This window comes from Triturus cristatus, chromosome 5_2, assembly GCF_964204655.1.
Source record: "Triturus cristatus chromosome 5_2, aTriCri1.1, whole genome shotgun sequence".
Taxonomy (NCBI): domain Eukaryota; kingdom Metazoa; phylum Chordata; class Amphibia; order Caudata; family Salamandridae; genus Triturus; species Triturus cristatus.
This window is the reverse complement of record NC_140588.1, coordinates 932,967,733-932,988,625: the sequence shown is the minus strand read 5'-3', so window position 1 is coordinate 932,988,625 and position 20,893 is coordinate 932,967,733. Positions and strand designations below refer to the sequence as shown.

General features: G+C 44.2%; 1 protein-coding gene across 3 annotated transcripts in view; it reads left to right on the top strand.

Annotated features, from left to right (window-relative positions):
• TENM1 (teneurin transmembrane protein 1) overlaps positions 1 to 20,893 on the top strand; it is a 1,737,496-nt gene that overhangs the window by 921,249 nt on the left and 795,354 nt on the right. The window lies entirely within an intron of this gene.

Here is a 20,893-nt window from a genome sequence, read left to right as displayed (position 1 = left end):
TACAGCACCAAACTGTGATGCTGCACACAGACTGTAGGGCAGAGTAATTTATTTTACAATCTGGTACATTCAAATACTCACAAACTAAAGGAACTGTTCCTGGTACCACAGGCTTTGGATTCTAGGGGAAAACTGATTCCACAACTCCAGCTACAGGGCCCAAGCCAAAAGGACACTTCCAGCTTTTCAGGGTAACTTCCTTGTTAGAACTTGGCTTACTGGTTTACTTTGGATGAGCCCTAGTCAAGCAGCAACCACAATCCGATGGTAGCTTGGAACAGAGCAGCCAGTATTAACTTGAAGGCAATGTGTAAAGTATTTGTGTAACACTTCAAAAAATAGATTACATTTTTATAAATAAAACAAGACCAAAATGACCATATTCCAATCAGTAGATCTGGAGATATTGATTTTAAAAGTTTCTAGGTCAAATAGCACCAAGAAGCACAAAGCGCTAACAAGGGATATCAGGTCTCGCTGGAAGGGGCCAAAATCACAAGTTTGCGCAACTGTGATGGAGCGCTAGCCGGCTTCAGCGACCCAGATAGGCCAGCTGAACAACGTACCTTAAATCCTGATTTCAGGGCATTGCGTGGATCTGAGGCAAAGAAGCATCGCGCAGCTGAAGCGATACGTTGGTTCCGAGAAGCAGTGAGGCTGCGGTGCTAGGTCCTGTCACATCAATTTCAAGGATCCTGTCACAGGGGCTCGTGATGCGAAGACTGAGCATCAAGGATCCAGTGTGCAGCTGGTGACACGTCTGTTCCAAAAGCTGCAAAGCTGCGATTTGGAGGCTTGTGTCATCATCGAGGTGCCATCGTCAAGAGATGGGAGGACCTGGCATGGAGGTGCACACACTGTCAGCAATGCAGCAGTTCTGAAGGTGCGACCTCCTGTGCTGGGCCCAATCCATGCAGAAGCTGCAATTTGTGGGTTCTGTTCGAAGATGCCCCACTTAGCCTGAGGAGATGCGTCGGTTAGGCTCGAGGATGTGCCGCTAAGCTGAGAAGAAGCATCGGTTTGACTCAATAAAACACCGCTCAGCAGAGAAGATGCATCTGTTCTACTAGTAAGCACCTTAGACCCACTTTCAAAGGTTAAAGACTGGGGTGGCACCACTTGGCAGTGTAGACTCACAGCTGGCAAAGTCCAGGTGCAGGTGCAAGGTGAATGGAAGCCTTTTAAATCCCTAAGGCTTCAGATCAGGCCAGCCAACTAGCCCTTGGAGTCACTCTGGGGTTTGGGTTCAAGTGATGCAGGTCAAGTCCTTTCCACCCAGGCAAGGAGGGTAGTATGCAGCAGCCAGCAGGTAAGCACAGCAGGGCAGTAGTTCTTTCAGAGTAGCAGCCCAGCAGAGTGGCAGTCCTTCAGCAGCACAGCAGTCCTTTTTACTGGCAGAGTATCCACAGGTCCAGAAGTGTACTGAAGCAGTGGTTTCTGAGATTCAGTACTTATACCTACAGGTACCTTTGAAGTGGGGGAGACTTAAAAAACAAGCCTTTGAAGTGCACAGATGTCCTGCTGTGTCAGTCCTGGCTCCAGACTAACTACAAGGGAGAGACAGTCCTTTGTGTGGGGACCAGAGACAGTCTATTCAGGTGTAGGTGAGGCTGGGCACTGCTCCCTTCTCCCATCCGGTCAGGATACCCCCTCAGTCACATCTAAAATCCCATTGTGTGTGGCTGTCGAGGTGGAAGACACAAAACCCAACTGCCAACTACACCCAGTCAGGTAACCAGCCAGGCTGTACGTACCAAATGGCTAAGGCCAGAAAATGCCAACTTTCTAAAAGTGGCCTTTTCAGAATTGTAATTTAAATTCTGACTTCACCATAAATTAGGATTTAAAATTAGGATTCCAGAGACCTCAAACATAAATCAGTCATATCTTCCCATTTGGAAATTACGCTTATAAGAAGTAATAAGGTAATCCAAATGTTATCTTATGTGAGACATAAGCCTTGCAGTAGTTGTTAGAAATGGGTGTCTCCAGTTGGCAGAGGTAGGTACCTTTGTCCAAATAGGGACCTTTGCTTCTAGTCAGGCTAAGGGGGATACACACTTTAGATAACCTCTGCTCACCCCCTTGGTAGCTTGGCACAAGCAGACAGGCTTATCTCAGAGGCAGTGTATAAAGCATTTGTGAGCACATACAGTAACAGTGAAAACACTACAAATGCACACCACACCAGTTTAGAAGAATAAGTAAGACTTTATGTAGACCAAAACAAGACCAAAAATGACACAAATCCAACATACAATACTGTAAAAATAGTTACTGTGCAAAATAATCTTTATATTGCAGAAACTCAGTAGCTCCTTTGCGGGCCACTGTAATACTGAACACAACAGAGTCTAACAATTCCAACCAACCTCATCGGTATGGGTTAGCTAAAGTGCTAACAGACGCGGAGACAGTACCTTTCTTGCTGCGGCTGACAAAATGGTATGTGCCGGTCAGGGGCAACCGTCGCGGTTGCGATGTGAGATGGAAGAGTTGCAGCGTGCGGTGTCCTCACAGCTTGGTGCAGGCAGCAGCTCGTTTACGGAGTCGGTGAGACCACGGCTTGCATTGCAGGGAGAGGCGGTGCTCGATGCTGTGCTGGAAGATTACTGTGCGGGGACGGAGCCGGTTGATGGTTGAGCCAGGCAGCGACGGAGTCAGTGACGTCTGTGAAGCATGTAGCGAAGCGGTGCCGAGCGCGGTGCCCACAGGGCGCAATGAAAGCTGCAGATTGTTGACGGAGTTGTGAGACCAGGCTTGTGTTGCGAAGCGAGACGGTGCTCTCTGCGATGCCTTTAGGACACAGAGTCTGCGACGGACTCGGTGACGGAATTGGTTGCGGTGACTGAAACTAGAGACAGTGCCCAGAAGGATGGTGAGGTCTTTGCTTTTCCTGCGACCTCTTTAACAGGGTGCAAGCTCCACTTCAGGCCCTTGGAGATGCTTTTTCAAACAGGATACACACAAGGTTTCTCTCCTTCGTAGAAACAGCCACTGCAGGCCAACCCCAGACAGCACACAGCAAAGGGGCAGTACTCCTCTTCCAGTTTTTCCATCTCTTCTCCTTGGCAAAGGTTCCTCTTGAAGTCCAAATGTGATCTAAAGTTCTGGGGTCTGGGCCCTAATATTTATACAGCAAACTCCTTTGTTCTCTGGTGGCAGAGAAGCCCTGTGCTCAGTCAAAACCAGTTCTGTCCTCTCTGGTGCAGCTTCCTGGCAGGAGGTGGAGACAGCATTGTGGAAGGCTGACCAGGCCCATTCAGGTGAAAGGAAATCTCCTCCCCTACTCTAAATACAGCCCAGGTCTATTCAGCCCAACCTTGACTCCTACAGATTCTCTGGAGCCACTGCACAGCCCCAGCCCCTGTCACTCCAAAGCCAGACAGTCAATACACAACCTAGCAGAGGCACACTGGATGGCTAAGCAAGAAAATACCTTCTTTCTAAAAGTGGTATTATTCAAACACAGAACGTAAAAATCACCCATACTAAAAGATGCATTTTAATATTCTGCTTATTATTATTTCAGTTAAGATATTGTTGTTGCCCTATGTGCCTACATGTCCTGAGCTAAGCCACTGATTTATGACACTGAAAAGAGGAGTCAGATCTATGAATTCAAGACTTTCAAAATTAGCCTGTTTCATGGGTGACTTCATAACTAGATTCATATGTGACTCATGTCAATCTATTACAGTTATCTAATGGCTCAGTCTAATTAAAAAATGCGCCTTTCTAAATATGAGTTTTATATAGGTTTCAGAGCACTTTACATTAACACCAGTTACGTCACACACGGACACATTCATTTTTTTGATAGGCACGGGGAGATTAATTGATCTGCCCAGAATCACAGGATGTTGAGAGTCCCTGCCGCGGCTCGAACACTGTTCCCCAGCGCCGAAGTCGACTGCTCTAGGCATTAGGCCACATCCTCTCCCCACGTTCAATACGAAAACCAGTAATGTGTTCTCATTTAAATTCAATGTTACTTCAATTGACAATAGATTGGCCGCATTACTCTTTGAAAATAGGCTTACAACTTCCTCAATATTTGTAAGATTGGTGAGTGTTCTCTTACAGGGCAGATACATTGCTTACAACAGACCCCAGGCAATAACAACCAAAAACAGAATATTGCATGACAAAGAACGCGTCAAAAAATCTGATGGAAATGATTTGTCACTTTCGGTTTGTATTGTTGAAAGAACTCGTAAAATCTCTCATTTTTTCCAAGAATATTGTTTTTGTGTATGGTTTGCGCTTCTGAATCCCAAGGCGGTTCAGCCCAAACGAAGTTAATTAGCCAAAAAAAAGCGAATCCAGCCGAGAATGTGACTATAAGGAGATCTGATGCCGGTGGTTTAGTTTTATGAATTCATTTGCCACGTTCTCAAATTGAAGTACAGGCTGTCTGCATTATTTCTAAGCAGCAGACCCATCCTGTCATCTACTGGGGGAAGATCAATGAATGTATCGCTATTTAATGTTGGAGCTGAGTTCTCGCACAGAGAAAATGTCTCTGTTGTGTACTAAGAAAATAGCTTTCAGTGTTTACTTGACGGGTTTGCCAGAGAAGCAAAAAATGGCTTCTCTCTCTGCAGCGTGCCCAGGAACGGCGGCATGTTTCTTGTCACTGTTAGATTGCCAACGTCAGAAACGCTCTCCGAATTAATGGGATTAATAAAGAATTTAGGAAATGGAATGGAACAGACTGGGAGATGCGGCAGAATAAAGAAAAAACAGCTGCAGACCTGCGTTTCTTCGAATACCGCGGCTGCGGGAACCGTCTAACACATTCTTATAGGCAGACAAAATATACTAGTTACTCCGGACGCAATTTCACAATATACACACGGTTAACCCGCGCACAGTTTAAGGTTCTGCGACCGTGGGTAAATGGAACCTTGAAAGACTTTATTTCAGTTATCTTAATGGGGAAATATCTTAACCACTGGATATCTCTGCCTGCCAATGACATTGTTCTGTTTTGCATTCATACAGTCAATAGGAACACTGATTAGCAAGTCTGCGAGCAGCACGCTTACGTTGTTAAATCTTTGCTACTGTTTATAGTCATTGTTTAGTGCCCACTCGAGTGCTGCAAATAACTCAGGACTACAGTAGGCCTTGCCAGCTCGTGGGGCTGCCATTAAATGAAGTGTTGCTAAAAAAGATGTGCTCATTAGAGGCCAAACTGAAGAGGATTAAAGCGTCCTGGCCTTAAAACGAATTTCAACACAAAGAAAAAGCGAGCAGTAATTCACTAGGTGGACCTAATTCCAGGGTGGGGCACAGGCCACGGGAGCCCATGTGGTGCATGGGGTTTCAACAGAGGGGGGTCCTACCCTGTGGTGCAGGGGGGGTCCATCCTCCAGTCTGCCCCATTCACACCCAGGGCTATGAATATCTGTGACATAATGGATTCTCAGGATCCCTCGACATGTTCTGCATGAGGGCCCCATCATTTTGTGTGATGCCAATTTCTAATTCCAGCGGCGGCTCCTCAGCAGTGGCGGAGGAGCGTCGCCCTACTGGTTCAGCCAGCATCAGCTGAAAACAAAACTATAGCATTTTACTTTTCAGCTACTGTGGGGATGGTCGGGCCGGGCAATGGGAGGGGGCGCGAAGTGATGTGCTCTGCTCATTGTGCATATCTGTTTTTAAGCTGGCTATTTTAGGCCGGCCAAACAGACATGCTCAGTTAAGTTTCTCCAAACCAGCTGGGTTGGAGAAACAGTATAGACTCCCTGTGCCTGAGCAAATGTTAAACAAGCCCGCTCCAGCCAATCCCTGCACTGGTCTCATGCAGCATGAGAGCAGTGCAGGAATTGCACAGGAAGTCTCTGATGGTGTCCCAAGGGCTGCTGGGACCAGGAAGCAGAGGAGCTACATAGCACAAGGCAGCAGAAGCAGCATCAGGTAAGTTTTATTTCTTTATTTTTAAACCTGAGCTACCCCCTCCCGCCACGTTCCCCAACTCCCTCCACACGTCCCACCACTGTTTACAGGCGTTGGCAGCCACTGTACAACAGGATGACTTTATGACTGTACACTCAAGGAGCCCCTAATCCCTGACCCCATTTTCTGAATGGAGGCCATGCCCTGCAAAACATGTGCATCAGGACATGTTTTGTGATAATTACGTTTAACTTTGCATATCTTTCTCTATCTGACTAGTCCTGAGCTACAGATCAAATGTAATAGAGATCCTGTGCCCACTGGGCCCCCCCTATATCACATATGCTTTATGGTTTTAAAGATTGTGGCCCCACTGGGGCTCCACCCAAAGCACATGTGCTTTATCAATTTATACTAGCTGCCAGGATCTGCCTTCAATAGAAGAGCTCCCCACATCTCTGTTCTATTAGAACCCAGGTTGTATTATGAAAAATGTATAAAGCACAAGAACAGGACGTAAATCTTCTCAACTAGGCACTATGTTGGGTATTGAGAGTTTGTCACAACAAATTTGCTGACTCCAAACTGGAAGGGAAATGGACTTATTTAAAAAAAAAGTTGTAATGGCAGTTAAAAACTCCATACTCAGGCTACAATGACAGGCCTGATACATGTTTAAAAGGCTACCTAAGTGGGTGGCACAATAAACGCTGCAACCTTACTTGTAGAATTTCATTTACAGGCCCTGGGTACATGTGGTATCACTTTACTAGGGACTTATATGTAAATTAAATACACCAACTGGGCATAAGCTAATATTACCATGCTTTAAGAACTGAACACAGGCACTTTAGCACTGTTTAGAATTGGAAAAGTGCACAGAGTCCTAAAGCCAGGAAAAACATATTCAGTAAAAAGGGAGAAAGAAGGCAAAACGTTTGGGGAAGACCACCCTAGGGCTGACAGGTCTAACAAGTAACTAAGTTACAATTTACAGTGGAAATCATTGACAAGATTGTGCACAAAGCAGTAGTTTTCCACTTCTCAAAATCTCATATTCTTTGAATGACAGGGTGCCGCCATGTTCAGAGCACTAGGCTATTCAAATTCATAGCAGGGATGCTGTATTCTGAATTTGATAACATCTGCAGAAATCTCTGTGTTTACGATCCATCCAAAACGAGTTGCTGTATTTATAAGCAGGATCTAGAGACACAAAGTAAATACACTAAATATTCAGAGGTAATACTTTTGAACACCAAATGATTTTCATGACAAACACTTAACTCTAGGGAGATGTCATTCTGTAGTCATGTTTTTGTAGATGTGTGCCTGCTTAAAAAACATGTATGCTGTTAATATATCTGCCTTCTAATCCTCTGTTTACTTGCAGTAGAAAGCAGCCCTCCAAAGTAAAAAAACTTGAAAAAGCACCGATACTGCCTTTTGATTAACAACCATTCCCAATTCAAAAGTCAATATATGACATGAGAAGATGAAAAAGCAGAAAACAAACAATCAGATGGGAAGATGAAATGGAGAAAATACGTTTTTCAATAGTGCAGGAGAAATATACTTGCGGGCTTGTCTGTAGCTCTTCATGAATGTACAAAAGTCTTGTTGAATTTTACAGGTATGCAAAATTTGCGTAATTATGAAGAATTTTGGGAAATCTACCAAAAACTACACGCAGTGACACAAACTACAAACCCATCATTCTGGGACATATTTTAACATGAAATGTGCCCTCGCATCAGTTTTTGATGTAAGAACGCATTTTACACAAAAAAAGTGCTAAACACACGTTTCTGCACATTTCTGGCCCTTCACATCGTTTCTTAGCGCTCAAGAAATATCTTTCTGTGAACAGTGCGTGATTAAGTGACATGGTATCATTTTTGGAATTTTGCATAACAAGTGTGCATGAAATTTCCAAAATTCCATGAATTATGCAGAGTAAATAACAATTCACCTAGACCTATTAAATGTGGGGTATCACACTTTTATTAGGTGAAACTAAAATAGTGATTTACAAGTGTGGTAATATCACATCAAGGTGTCAGAATGTGGGTTATTAATCTGGGAAAGGGGTACAGTTTCCACCTTAATAAACACAGCCTGGGTAGCTCTTAACACAGTTCTAAGAGAAACTCTGCTCAAGCCCTTGTAGGTGTGGCAGAGATAGCAGGCAATTACGCAGAGAACTTTCCGTTAAGTTCGACAGTCACTTCACCAAATGAAAAATGAGAGATAGATAATGGTTTTTGGATATAGCCGCCCAACTCTATCACATAACACTAGTTATACCAAAGCAATGCATTATAGGAATGGTGTGAGATGGTTAAGACCGTCAGATATCCACCTATTGTGTAAAGTCCTTGTAAATTCCATAAATAGGCACAATAGGTGGGGACCTTATGGTTGTAGTTTTGAACATCTCACACCATTCCTATAGTGCAAAGGTTTGGGATACCCTAGTGTTATAATCAGTTCAAAAATACCAACAATTTTAAAGTCATGAACACAACACAATAAAGATTTTCAAACCAATGTAGGGAAATAGAGAACAATTTGCTAAGTAAAAGGCTCCAAGGTACCAAGAAACCACAAAGCACCAATTAGTAGTTCATTTCTCTATTGGCAAGAACATAAGTGTAATTTTAAGCTGACAGTGGGGGGTGGGAAAGCCGAGCTAGAGAACTCAGTCAAAGATTCCCCTCCACTTGTAGTTGGAGATTGGACTTCTGCTCCCACTGATCCCTGAGCCACATTATTCTGCTCGGTTCTGAGTATTATCTTCACATTGAATTGGTGACGTGGATATTGCAGAGATGCTAAAAGAAATACTCAGTATTATGAGGAGCTTTCAGCATTCAAAGTGTCCTGTCAAAACCTCCAGCTATTTTGATAAATTATGCACATCATTGGGTGCATGTTAGGTGTTGGGGAGTTGAATGGACACTCTAGTGTAGAATCTCTGATCCTTCCTTTTGCCATCTTCGGATTCTATGTCACATCTATACCTTTTTTCAATGTCAATGCGGGTATTCAAACGCAAATGTTATTTAATCAGAGATCCCCACTACCAGTATTGAATGACAGTAGATGATTCTGCTTAATTTGAACAAGTCCGAACATGTCTCTGCACATCTAAAAGATCGGTGCTCTTCCAGTGCATAAATGCACCGCATTTAAAACCCTCCACAAAGGTCTTGAGATGCAATCTAAGATTGGGCTGCTCTCTCCTGTTACAAATGCCTACGTAGGAATTCAAGAAATATGCATATGGAGACATTTGTATTCAGGGTGATGTACCTTGGAAAAACCTTTGCCTCTATCTGCTTCTATCACTGATGACCAGAAGTTTGGAAAACACCTGAAGAGTGCTCTATTCTTCTTAATCAATTTTATATCCTCTTCAGTGTTTTCTGTTTCTACAGCAATAAGAGACCATTGTCTTGGGCTCTACAACCACCAAATAAATAAATAAGCTGGATTTTTCCGGGTAAGTTTATCCGCTGGAGTTCTCTGTCACCTTCTTCAGGACTCATTGAGCAGATACTCAATACAATTCAGTACTCTTTTCAAGAGTACAGGCAAAGGGTTGCATAAATTGATGCCCTGGTGACCTTACTCCTTCAGAGTCTTACCCTCTGCTGTCCAGTGATATACTCTTGGCCCCCTCCTTTAGTGCCACAACAATTGAAACATCCTGTTTTTAGGTAACAGTCTTTGACTCTCCTCATGTCTTAAACTGTATTTCATGTTGTCATTCTATGGCACATCGATTAGCGTATTTGGGCCTCTGATAAACCATAAGCCCTTTATTTATGGTCACTGCTGATAGTGTTATTATGTGCCCAGGTCTTTCCTTTACTCGCAAGGTCTACTCTTCTTTTCATTATAATCAAGTTGTAGTGTTGCCCTCCTTTTTCCCTGAAGAGGACATGTCTATTTTTTAGATGTATGGTGTGTCATTCCCTTTTATTTTAACTGGGCTGCTCCAGTCGAACCATTCCTTTATCAATTGCCACCTACAACCTGGGTTATTGGGAAAGAGGGAAAGAAAATCATTTTATTTTATTAGGAGTACATAGCCATTAGATAGGCATTTCCAATAGCATGCGAGCGGATGAAGGTTTCTCTTCCAGCTACATGGTGTGTCTTGTGATATGGCTACATGATGGGCTGAGATTTGGAGTGTGTCTTTACTAGATTAGAAAAGTGGCAATTTCACATAATTTTGTGGACCACTGTCTCAAGAGTATTTCGCTACTGCTTTTGGAGGTTCTAAACTAATAACAGTTAAGATGAGGAAGAGGGACAATGAGTACTGGCTAGCCATGAAGGGTATTGATAAGTATTTATACTATTCGAATGTCTAGGTAATAAGGAGCATTGTTAGTCCTGGCTTTTGTAGTGGTTTACCCTTAGACTTTTTGCTTTTTAGCCTCCTGTTTTGGACCCTGTTTTTGTTGGGTTTATGACTCTGGGCACTTTACCACTGCTGATCAGTGCTAAAGTGCATATGCTCTTTGTTTAAATTGTCATTATGGATTGGTGTTTCCATTATTGGCTTATTTGATTTACTACTGAGTCCCTAGTACAGTGCACTGTGGGTGCCCATGGCCTGTAAATCAAATGGTGCTAGTGGGCCTGCAGCACTGATTGTGCCACCCACCCAAACAGCCTTTCCATGGGTTCTCAGACCTGCCCCTGCAGTCTGCGTGCAGTTTCTACTGCCATGTCAACCTTGCAAGTGCACCCACTTGCCAGGATCTAACCTTCCCTTTGATGATATGTGTGTCACCCCTAAGGTAGGCTCAAGGTCCCCCTGTGGGCAGGGTGCAGTGTATGTCAAAGGTAGGACATGTACTGATGTGTGTGACATGTCCTGATAGTGAAATACAGTGTATTTCGTGTTTCACTATTGAAAGGCTATCTGTCCCATAGGATAGAATGGGAGTTTATTTATAACATCTTATAAATATAACTTCCCATAGGGACAAGATGGAAAGATGGAGTTTAGTATGCCTGAACTAAGAATATAAAAATGCATATTTTAGTAAACAGGATTTGTATATTGCTTGGCCATCCTGTGTGCCTCTGCTGGTTTGTGGATTGACTGTCTGGCTTTGGAGTGACAGGGGATGGGATGTGCATTCTCTCAGACAGCCACGGGGGGTGATGTGTGTCCTGCCTTTCCTGAATGAGTCAGGGCTGGGCTGAATAGACCTGAACTGCATTCAGAGTAGTAGTAAGAGTTTGTTTTCACTAGCACCTGAAAAGGCCTGGTCTGCATTTAGAGTGATGGGAGGAGGGGGTCTGCCTTACACAATGCTGTCTCCACCTCCTGCTGGGAAGCTGCACCAGAGAGGACAGAACTGGTTTGGGCTGAGCACAGAGCCTCTCTGACACCAGAGAACAAAGAGAAATGGACCATAAATGTGGGACCCTGAACTTTAAATTACTTCTAGAATTCAAGAGGAACCTCTGCCAAGGAGAAGAGCTGGGAAAATTGAAGGGGGGGGTACAGCCCCTTTGCTGTGTGCTATCTGGGGTTGGCCTGCAGTGGCTGTTTCTGCCAAGGTAAGGATAAAGACTTTGCTGTGTTCTGTGTCTCCTGCTTGAGGAAGATCTCCAAGGGCTTGAAGTAGAGCTTGCCTCCTGTTTTGAAGTCTCAGCAATACAAAAACTTCACCACCATCTCCCCTGAACTTCTTTGCTGGGAGTTCTGACCTACCAGGAGGTGCCTGTTGCCTAATTTGGGTCTCTGGATGTTGTACCTGCTGTTGGCTGCTGGAAAAGAGACATAACTACGAGAAGCGCAACGCATCCGCACCTGTTTCCGATGCATCGCTGAAGAAACTGACGCAGTGCCTGCCCGCAGCTGGAGAAATCGCTGCAAGCGATTTCTCGAGTGCACCGATCTACTAAGGCCGAGATCACCACACCGATTCCAACGCAGGCCCTGCTATGTGGCTGCAAGAACTATCGCATCATGGGACCGTGGCTGGAGAAACAACTGCAGCACTGTTGCCACATCAAGAACCAATGCATCCCCGATCCCCGCGCATCGCACCGGGGCACCAAGTCTACAAGAACGCCGGGTCGCAGTAAGAAACTGATGCATCACCTCCCCTTCAGTAAGGAACTGACGCATCACCTCCACTGCCTGGCAGTTAGAAACCGAACCATCACCTCCCCTGAAGTAAGGAACCAACGCATCACCTTCCCTGGGTGTAAGGAATTGACGTATCACATTCCCTGCGGCTGTTTTATTTGTGTGACTGTGACTCAACCAAGGTACTTTGTGTTGAAAGTGCTATGGACAGAACTGTTTCTACCTTTTAAAAGTCATATTTTCATTACTGCATTGTGGATTTTTGTTGTTTTGATCTTGTTTGGTTTAGATAAAGATTACTTATTTTTCTAAACTGGTGTGGTGTCCATTTGTAGTGTTTTCACTGTATTACTGTATGTGTGCAAAAATGCTTTACACACTGTGTCTGAGATAAGCCTGTCTTCTCGTGCCAAGTTACCAAGAGGGGGAGCAGTGGTTATTTTAGAAGTGTGCACCCCTTACCCTGACTAGGAAGAAGGGTCCCTACTTGGACAAAGGTGCAAACCATTGCCAACTAGAGACCCCCATTTCTAACAAGCATTAAAAGCATGATCTACTGTGTCTCTTGTTATCTGCTCAAAGGTGTGGCTCCTGACTATCGAATCCACAAAATCAATGGGACACAATGTTGGGAACAGACCATCGAAAAGAAAATATAAACAGGTAAGTCATTCTAGATTTTCTATAACTCCACATGTATGTAGCTACATATATCGTCAAGGTAGGTCAGGAATAGTAAGTCTATACTTTCCTATATGCACTTACCTTTCAATATTTTGTCCCCCGATATTCTATCCTCGATATTCTTAGGGCACAATATTGTTGGTTTTGGTATTCAGTAGTGCAATCCACCTCAAGCACTACTGAGTACGATTTTGGACCTGGGGGGACTCTTTACATTTAATCAGCAAATACCTCTGTTGCGCCAATCTACAAAACAAGTGAAGACATCCAACATGCGCTAATGATGTAAAAGCCACTCTGTCAAATTCAAAGTGAACATCTCAGATACTCCACAAACATTTCAACCAAACTGCATATGGTTGTTGTACCCCAAAGCAGAACTCCTTCCATTCTGTTGCTTTTTGGCACGGGAGCCATCATTTCTTAGAAGCATCCACAGCTCTATCCAGTACTAATGAAAGCTATTCAAATGTATTCAGAACTATAAACCATGCATTAATACAAACTGATATCTGGATTATGGTCGTCTTCCAGACATGCACACATCCTGTGCATCAGCACTTTACATGATTGGAACAACAACCATGGGCCTACACAGGTCACACATTGCAGAGCACCTGGGCGTTAGTGACAGTTCTTTGGCAACGAGCAGTCCACCGCCTGGGAAATTGCTGGGTAATGGTTCCTGGAAATGTGTTCTGCTGCTGTCACTGCAGCAGGTGGCCAGGCTGCTTTTGTACTGAGAAAGAGGAGATTGGTGAATAGAGTTTGACGCTGAAAGGCGAAAAGATGGTAGACGTGTGACATGCATTTGGATAGCTCTAAAGTGAGGCAACATGGAACTAATTGCTGACAATCTGATGTAAAAAAGACTATAATAGCACTGTATAGATCTCGAAACATACTGTTCTTTGCCTTTTATATGCAAGAACGTAAGGTCATCTACCAGGGAAAGAAGTGTTGAGAATGTTTTGAGATAACAATATGCATCATTGAGGAAGATAGGCCAAAAATGATGTCTGTAGTGGTAAATTTTGTGCAGTGTACATTGATATCATGTGTCTCTGAGGAATGAATGTACTTAGACAGGGAAGAGGGGTTGGCCTAACGGCTAGGGCGGGCCACCTCGAAACTGGGGAACTGGGTTCGAGTCTCAGCAATGACGCTGAACATCCTGTGATTCTGGACAAATCACTTAATCTCCCGGTGCTTAACAAAAATGAATGTGTCCTCATATAATGCAACTAGGGCTATGTAAAGCTCTCTGATACCAGATCCGGGTCAAGTTCGCGGTATATAAAACTCCGTTAAAACAGACGAGCACTGCCTCCCAGCTTTGCAAATGAGTAATTCAAAAATGTTTATAATGAACAGTATTTATCTTTCTCAGTGATGTAATGTAAGGTGGATTTGCAGAGCTCTGCACATCACACGTGAGGGCATCCAGGCGCTAAGTAGATGAGTGTAGGCATGTGACGAGGCTAAGCCTCAGTACAGGCAGTCTCGATGGTCTATTGTAGAATGACCATTATCTTCACCTTTCAATTTGAAATATATGGATGCCAATCACCAATCCCCTTCATTTTGAACTGGGCAGTAACAATGCTCAAGAGAGGAATCTGGCAGTCAGGCTCTGTGCAATTACAAATATCTTTGTTAAATACCTGGAGGTGACCTGGTAACACTGCACACATCCTGATAATTATTAGGTATGCATAATATCAGTAGCTTACGATTCACCAAATATCATTCTATCTTCTACATGTAGCAGAAATGGTTGCCATTAATGGAATAAGTGGCCCACCACTTCCTGCCTGATTTAGGATTTGCATCTGGCCAAACTTTGTGGATTTGCTGATAGACTATGGTATTTGACAAAATGGAGTATGGGCCAGCTTTACACTGCAATGAGGTGTTGGTTTTATGATACACAGCGATTGTGGAGCTAATTATTCATGGTTTACACAGAGCATCGGGGTTTGTATGTATGTATGTATGTCTGTATGTATGTATGCATGTGTGTATGTATGCATTTATGTATGTGGTTTATTTAACACATCTATCTTGTTCTGTCCAAAAGCAGTTGGGTGCTGTACTGGATCCAAGGCAAAGCCTAACTCAATGTGTTGATTGGTGGGGTAGATGGTTGTAGCACTGAAATTGGACTGCTACCTCACCATGATGTAGCTGTATTGAAAGATTTCTGCCTTTAGCATTTTCCTAAATTGTAACAGCGTTGGACAACCCTGATGGAAAAGGGGATGTCATTCCAGATCCTGAGAGCACGGTTGAAGAAGAACTGTTGCCTTGGTTTTTTTTGGGGGGATCTTCCTCCTCTCCAGTCCGATGGTGTCATTGCTACGGGTGGGCTGCGAACCACTGGGGGTGGTAGGCTTCTCAGCAAGATTGACAGTGGGGCTGGTCATGATGGTTTTGTACATAATGCAACTCGTTTTAAAGATGGTGCCGGCTGGCAAGGATAGTCAGTGGAGTTCTATTACGTTTGGGATGTTGTGGTCATATTTCTTTAGGCCCTTGATGATGAGCGCTGCTCTATGTAGAATGCCCTTAAGAGGGGTAACTGTGGAGTTTGGGAGGGCGTTTACAGGACTGATATTTTGTTGCAGTCATGAAATGGACAAAGTACATCCTTGTGGGTCATTCGGGGTTACTTAAAATCCGTACCCCTTCAACAATTAGTCCAAGGGATAAACGGCAAGGAGATGGTTAAATTGTTCTTCATAGCTTTAACCCCTTCAGTGCCACGCCCTTTCCCCGCCCTGTGCCGGGCGTTGCATTAGCGGGCGGGGTTCATGACGAGATAGTCTCATCATGGGCACAGCGCAACCGCGCTCCATGACGAGACCATCTCGTCATGGGCACTGAAGCGGTTAAGCCAACTTTCTGCCTAGTGTGGCTATGAATATAAGTAATATCAGATATAAAGCGCAAATAGAAGGCATTTAAACAGAAACCTACCTCTGAAAAAATGGCATTAAAAAGTCTGAAAACAAATACAAAATGTTGCAATAAAACTGCCAGACAAAAATGGTGCAGTGACATTATGAACTCAGACAAACTCAAAATGGTAGCACGCAGACAACTCATTGACACACTTTATCTCCAGCTCCAGGACATAAGTGATGAACCAAACAAATAATGCAAAAAAATTTTAAAACAGGAAGCCAAGTCCGTCCAATGCAATATCCATTATCTAGTATCAGAAAACCAAGCACCTAGTATGTTGTAGGTACTCCATTGGATTGACAAAGTTGAACACCTGGGACCGCATTACAGAACATGCCGAGGGGTGCAGCTGGCATGTGCACCCGCTTTGTGCACCCCAGGGACATGTGAGTATTACAGCATATGTAGTGCTAGCACTTTCTCAAGAGGGCATTCCCTCATTTGAATGGGGGCGTGGCCCCATGCAAATATTGGAATCTCTTTGATTCTGTGCTTGCGTCGTATTATAGATGCAGGCACAGAGGCAAAGAAGTTGTCAGGAGGGGCACTGCACTGTCAGTACGCCACCTAATGGCAGCCCCTGGAGTGGGTAAAGGGGGTCCTATGGACCTCCCCCAGACATCCCCTTGCAGGCGGGTGCAGTCACTAAAGGGGATCTCAATTCCCTTGTTAAAGTGCAAGCGGGTTGCTGCCTGCACAGAGAAACACAGAGCAGCTTTTATACAGCTGCTCCTTATTTCGCTTAAATGCACTGCCCTGGGGGCAGCACACATTTGCAGCTGCCCTGGGGGCAGCCCATTCTACATGATGGGGCACAATGTTGCTGTTTGCACCTGGCACCCCAGCTTAAAGGTGCACTGTAGCGCAAACACTAGCGCAAAGTGTGAACTATCTATATAAGGACTTGGAGTGCATTATCTATATGTTAACCAATGCTATATCTGTGTAGTTTAAATTCATCTTAGACCCTGTTGTGCTGGGTATTTATATCTGTCCCAATTCATGTACTGTCAATGTATTTTCCGTGTAGATTTTAGTAGGTTTGTGTGTGTATTTGCTAGCTTTGATGAGGCAGGTTATTTCCATACAAGATTTGGACAGCATTCAAGTAACCAGAGGTGGTCGGGAAATATTTGAGTTACACTGTACGTTACCCATAGGAGTTTTTCATCAAACCTGCAATCAAATGCAGAGTGTGGGATGCATCACAAACACAGGTGACGCAAAAGCCTGGCTTACAAAAAAAGTAATTTGAATGTCACTTCCCCCAAGTATTACATTTCCCTGCTTTCTTTTTTTTTGTTACTGTGTAGGAAGTAAACGACAACAATCTACAAAAGAAACATGTAATTGAGAACAATGTACACCATTAATTTAACCACGAGCAGGACTTATATAAAGAACAACTAGTTTTACTTTTTGTAAAAAGGAATGCATTACATTCTTACCAGGCTCAGATCTGCAGACATGTTTTCAAAATAAGTAGTCAATTTTTCTTAGTAATAGTACAGCATTTTACTATTATTTATTACAAAAGTCTATCATCGTAGGTAATTGTAACAAATTTTTAAATAGCTATTATAGTATTCATACTTAGTGAACTCTGTTGTTCTTTTTTAGTGGTGAAGCTTTTGCTTAATAATAATACCACTGTTCCCCACACCACGCAGCCGACGCGTGACAGCTGGACCACCCTCACCATTGAAGGCACCCTAAAGACTATGAAGTCCACCCAATGCGGACCCCCATGGGCCCCTGCCCCCAACACATCCACCACAGAGCCGCAGACACCATCGCCCCCAAGCTTCGATGAATCATCGACCGCTCCTTTGAGACCACCTCCTTCCCCGACGGCTGGAAACACACCTAGATCAACCCTGTCCTGAAAAAACCCTCAGCGGACCCCACCGACCTTAAAACCTCAGACCGATCTCCTTACTCCCGTACCCGGCGAAAGTCATTGAAAAAGCAGTTCACCTCCTTCATGGAAGAAAACATAATTGACTCCGCCCAATCAAGCATTAGGAAAAACCACAGCACCGAAACTGCCCTTCTTGCCGCGACAGATGACATACGCTCCCTCCTCTACAGAGGAGAGACTGTGGCCCTCATCCTCCTAGACCTCCACAGTCTCACACCGCATCCTAGCCCACAGACTTCACTACGCAGGGATCCGGAACAAGGCCCTTAACTGTATCTGCTTATTCCTCTCCGGAAGAACTCAGCAGGTCAGACTCCCACCCTTCCTCTTGGATCCCACCACAACCACCTGCGGAGTCCCCAAGGATCCTCCATCCTCCCCACCCTGTTCAACGTCCACATGGTCCCGCTCGTTCCCATCATCAGATCCCACAGACTCAACATCGTATCATATGCAGATGACACCCAACTCATCCTCTCCCTATCCCACGAACCCATCATCTCCAAACACAACTTTCAGGAAGGAATGGAAGCAGTCACCATGTGAATGAAGAACAGCTGCCTACAACTAATCAGGGACAAGACCGATGTACTTATCATGGGCCCACACCCAAACACCTGGAGCGACACCTAATGGCCCCCCACCCTCGGGACCACGCCCACCACCACGGACTACGCATGCAACCTCGGAATCATTCTGGACTCCGAACTCAAAATGGACTGACAACTCAACACCGTTACCTCCTCCTGTTCCACATCCTTCATATTCTACAAAAGACCTTCAAGTGGATTGCCCTCAAAGACAGGAAAACCATCACCCATGCCATCATCAGCAGCAGACTGGACTACGGCAATGCACTCTACGCCGGGATCAACAAGAACCTCACCTGCAAACTCCAGAACGCCTCCGCCAGACTAGTCCTCAACCAACTGTTCAATTGCCACATCACTCAACACCGACGGACACTACACTGACTTCCCGTTAAGAAGAGAACCGCCTTCAAACGTCTCACCCACAAAGCCCTCCATAACACTTGACCTGCCTATATAAACCACCGCCTCTCGTTCCACACACCCAATAAGATCGCTCTGATCAGCCCAACTCTCCCGCGCTACGTTGCCGTGCATCAAGAAGAGCAGGACAGGAGGGCCTTTCTTCTCCTTCCTAGCTGCCAAGGCATGGAGCACCCTCCCTCTCCAACTCTGACAGACATCAGCGTTCCCAAGTTCCTAAAAGACCTCAAGACCTGGCTCTTAGACAAATCACCGTGAACTCCCAGGAGCTGCGTGCCCCCCCACCCTCAGCACCTTGAGACCCGTTTGGATGAGTAGTTGCACTCAACAAACCCCTGATTGATTGAAAGCACTATATCAATGCCTTGTGTGTATTATTTTTTTATTTAGAATTTGAGCCATTGGTATTATGGGATTTTGCGCTAGCTGCATTTTCACATAATTATGGATTTGTGACATCTGCCACATAATTTACCAACTGCGGCATTATCTGCAGATTCAAATATTATAAATCAGTTTACAACCAACTTAAAGGCTGACTTTATCCTCTAAAAGAACAAAACATATGGAGTGGGACAATTTCATGGCACAAAAGTGTACTGTGGGGCTGTCCCTTTGAGCCCCAATGGAGCTCTATTAGACAATGTAATGTCTACTATTTATGATGCTATCAACACATCATCTCTAGTTACTGAAGATGGTATATTCAAAACATTTTGTGAGGGGTACACTGGTCGTCATCAAATGGACAATAGATTGAATGTTTGAAGCTCACCCTTGATTATTTCTAAATGTTTAACACATGTGTGAGAACGTCATCCTTTATGCCCTGATCAACCCCACTTTTTGACTGATATCGGTGGTGACAGACGCTAATTGTTCCCTGGGCTCTGCTAACCAGACCCAGGGCCAGTGCTCTGTGTAAGAGCTACATTGTCCAAATGTATAATTACAATTGGTATGACAACCTACCTGTAATCCCCTAATATATTGTAAGGCATGTAGGTGTAGAGGCCCAGCAGATTTACTGTACACCCCTGCTTGTCACCCAGGAACACTGGGTAAACATGTGAGAGCTGCCCAGCATCTCAGATCCTTGCCTGAAACTGCAAGAAAAAGAAAGACTGCCTTGATGGAACCCTGATCTGCACCAAAAGGATTGCACTCTGAATGACTTCACCTGCTGCATACTTTGGGAACCACGGACCTAAGGACTTTGCCTTGCTTTGAAAAGTGAAGGAGTGGACTCCCTGAAAGCAACAGGATAAAAGTGTTCCACCTGCATAATCTCCAACAAGAAACCAGCTGACCACCTTCAGGTGGACTTTAAAGGATTTGGCCAGGTGCATTGCGGGAGACATAGTCTCAACATCTCAAGGAGGCACTCAGAGCTTCTGGAACCTTGGATTGGTGTTGTGGACACTTTGGAACCCCAAAAAAGACCTTCTGGAAAGATCCATACGTTTGGAGAAGATTAGAGAATTTTTTGTAAAAACCTCCATAAGGTGACCAACCCGTCAATGAGAGTCAAGCCCATGACATTGTACCACAACCTGGTCTGAGATTCAGGTTTGCTCCACTGGAGCTCCAGAGCTTTCCATCACTGACAAGGCTTCCAAGAGTTGCCTTAATCATCGCGCTAAGCCAAGTCGCCGTTTCTCAAGGTAGAGAGAAAAAGCTTCGAAACCATGACTAAGTCAGAAGGTAAAATCTTGACCAGGCCCTACCTCTACCTGTATCCAACCAGTGACCTATCACGGTCAGCCTGAAACATTGTCTAGTCCTTGCCAATTGTGACCAGATGTCCCAAGGTGGCGATTTTGGCTTTTATGCACTAGAAAGTGTTTATTCCCTAAAAAATAATATCTCTAGTTCCCTACATTGGATTTTTGTAGTTTTGTGTTATTTTAATCATAAACATAATTTCATTTTTATAAAATCATGTTGGATTTTTTATTGTGTGTTGTGTCTTACTTATTTAATGTATTGGTGTTGTTAAATGCCTCACACACCTGTTTTTTTAAGTTAAGCCTGCCTGCTCATAGCCAGCTACCAAGGGTTGACCAAGGGAATAATTTATTGAGACCTTAACTGGGCCTTCTATTGAGAATGTGGCCTACCTCTATCTATAAAAAATACATTCCAACAACATATTATCTGTTTATCCTGGTCAGCAAAGTTAACCTTTCTGAATCGCACACAATATGCTCAAGCAAGATGCATGTGTTTAGAAATGTGTTTGTTCAAAAATCAAGTGAATTCTAGTATTTCCGGCAGACA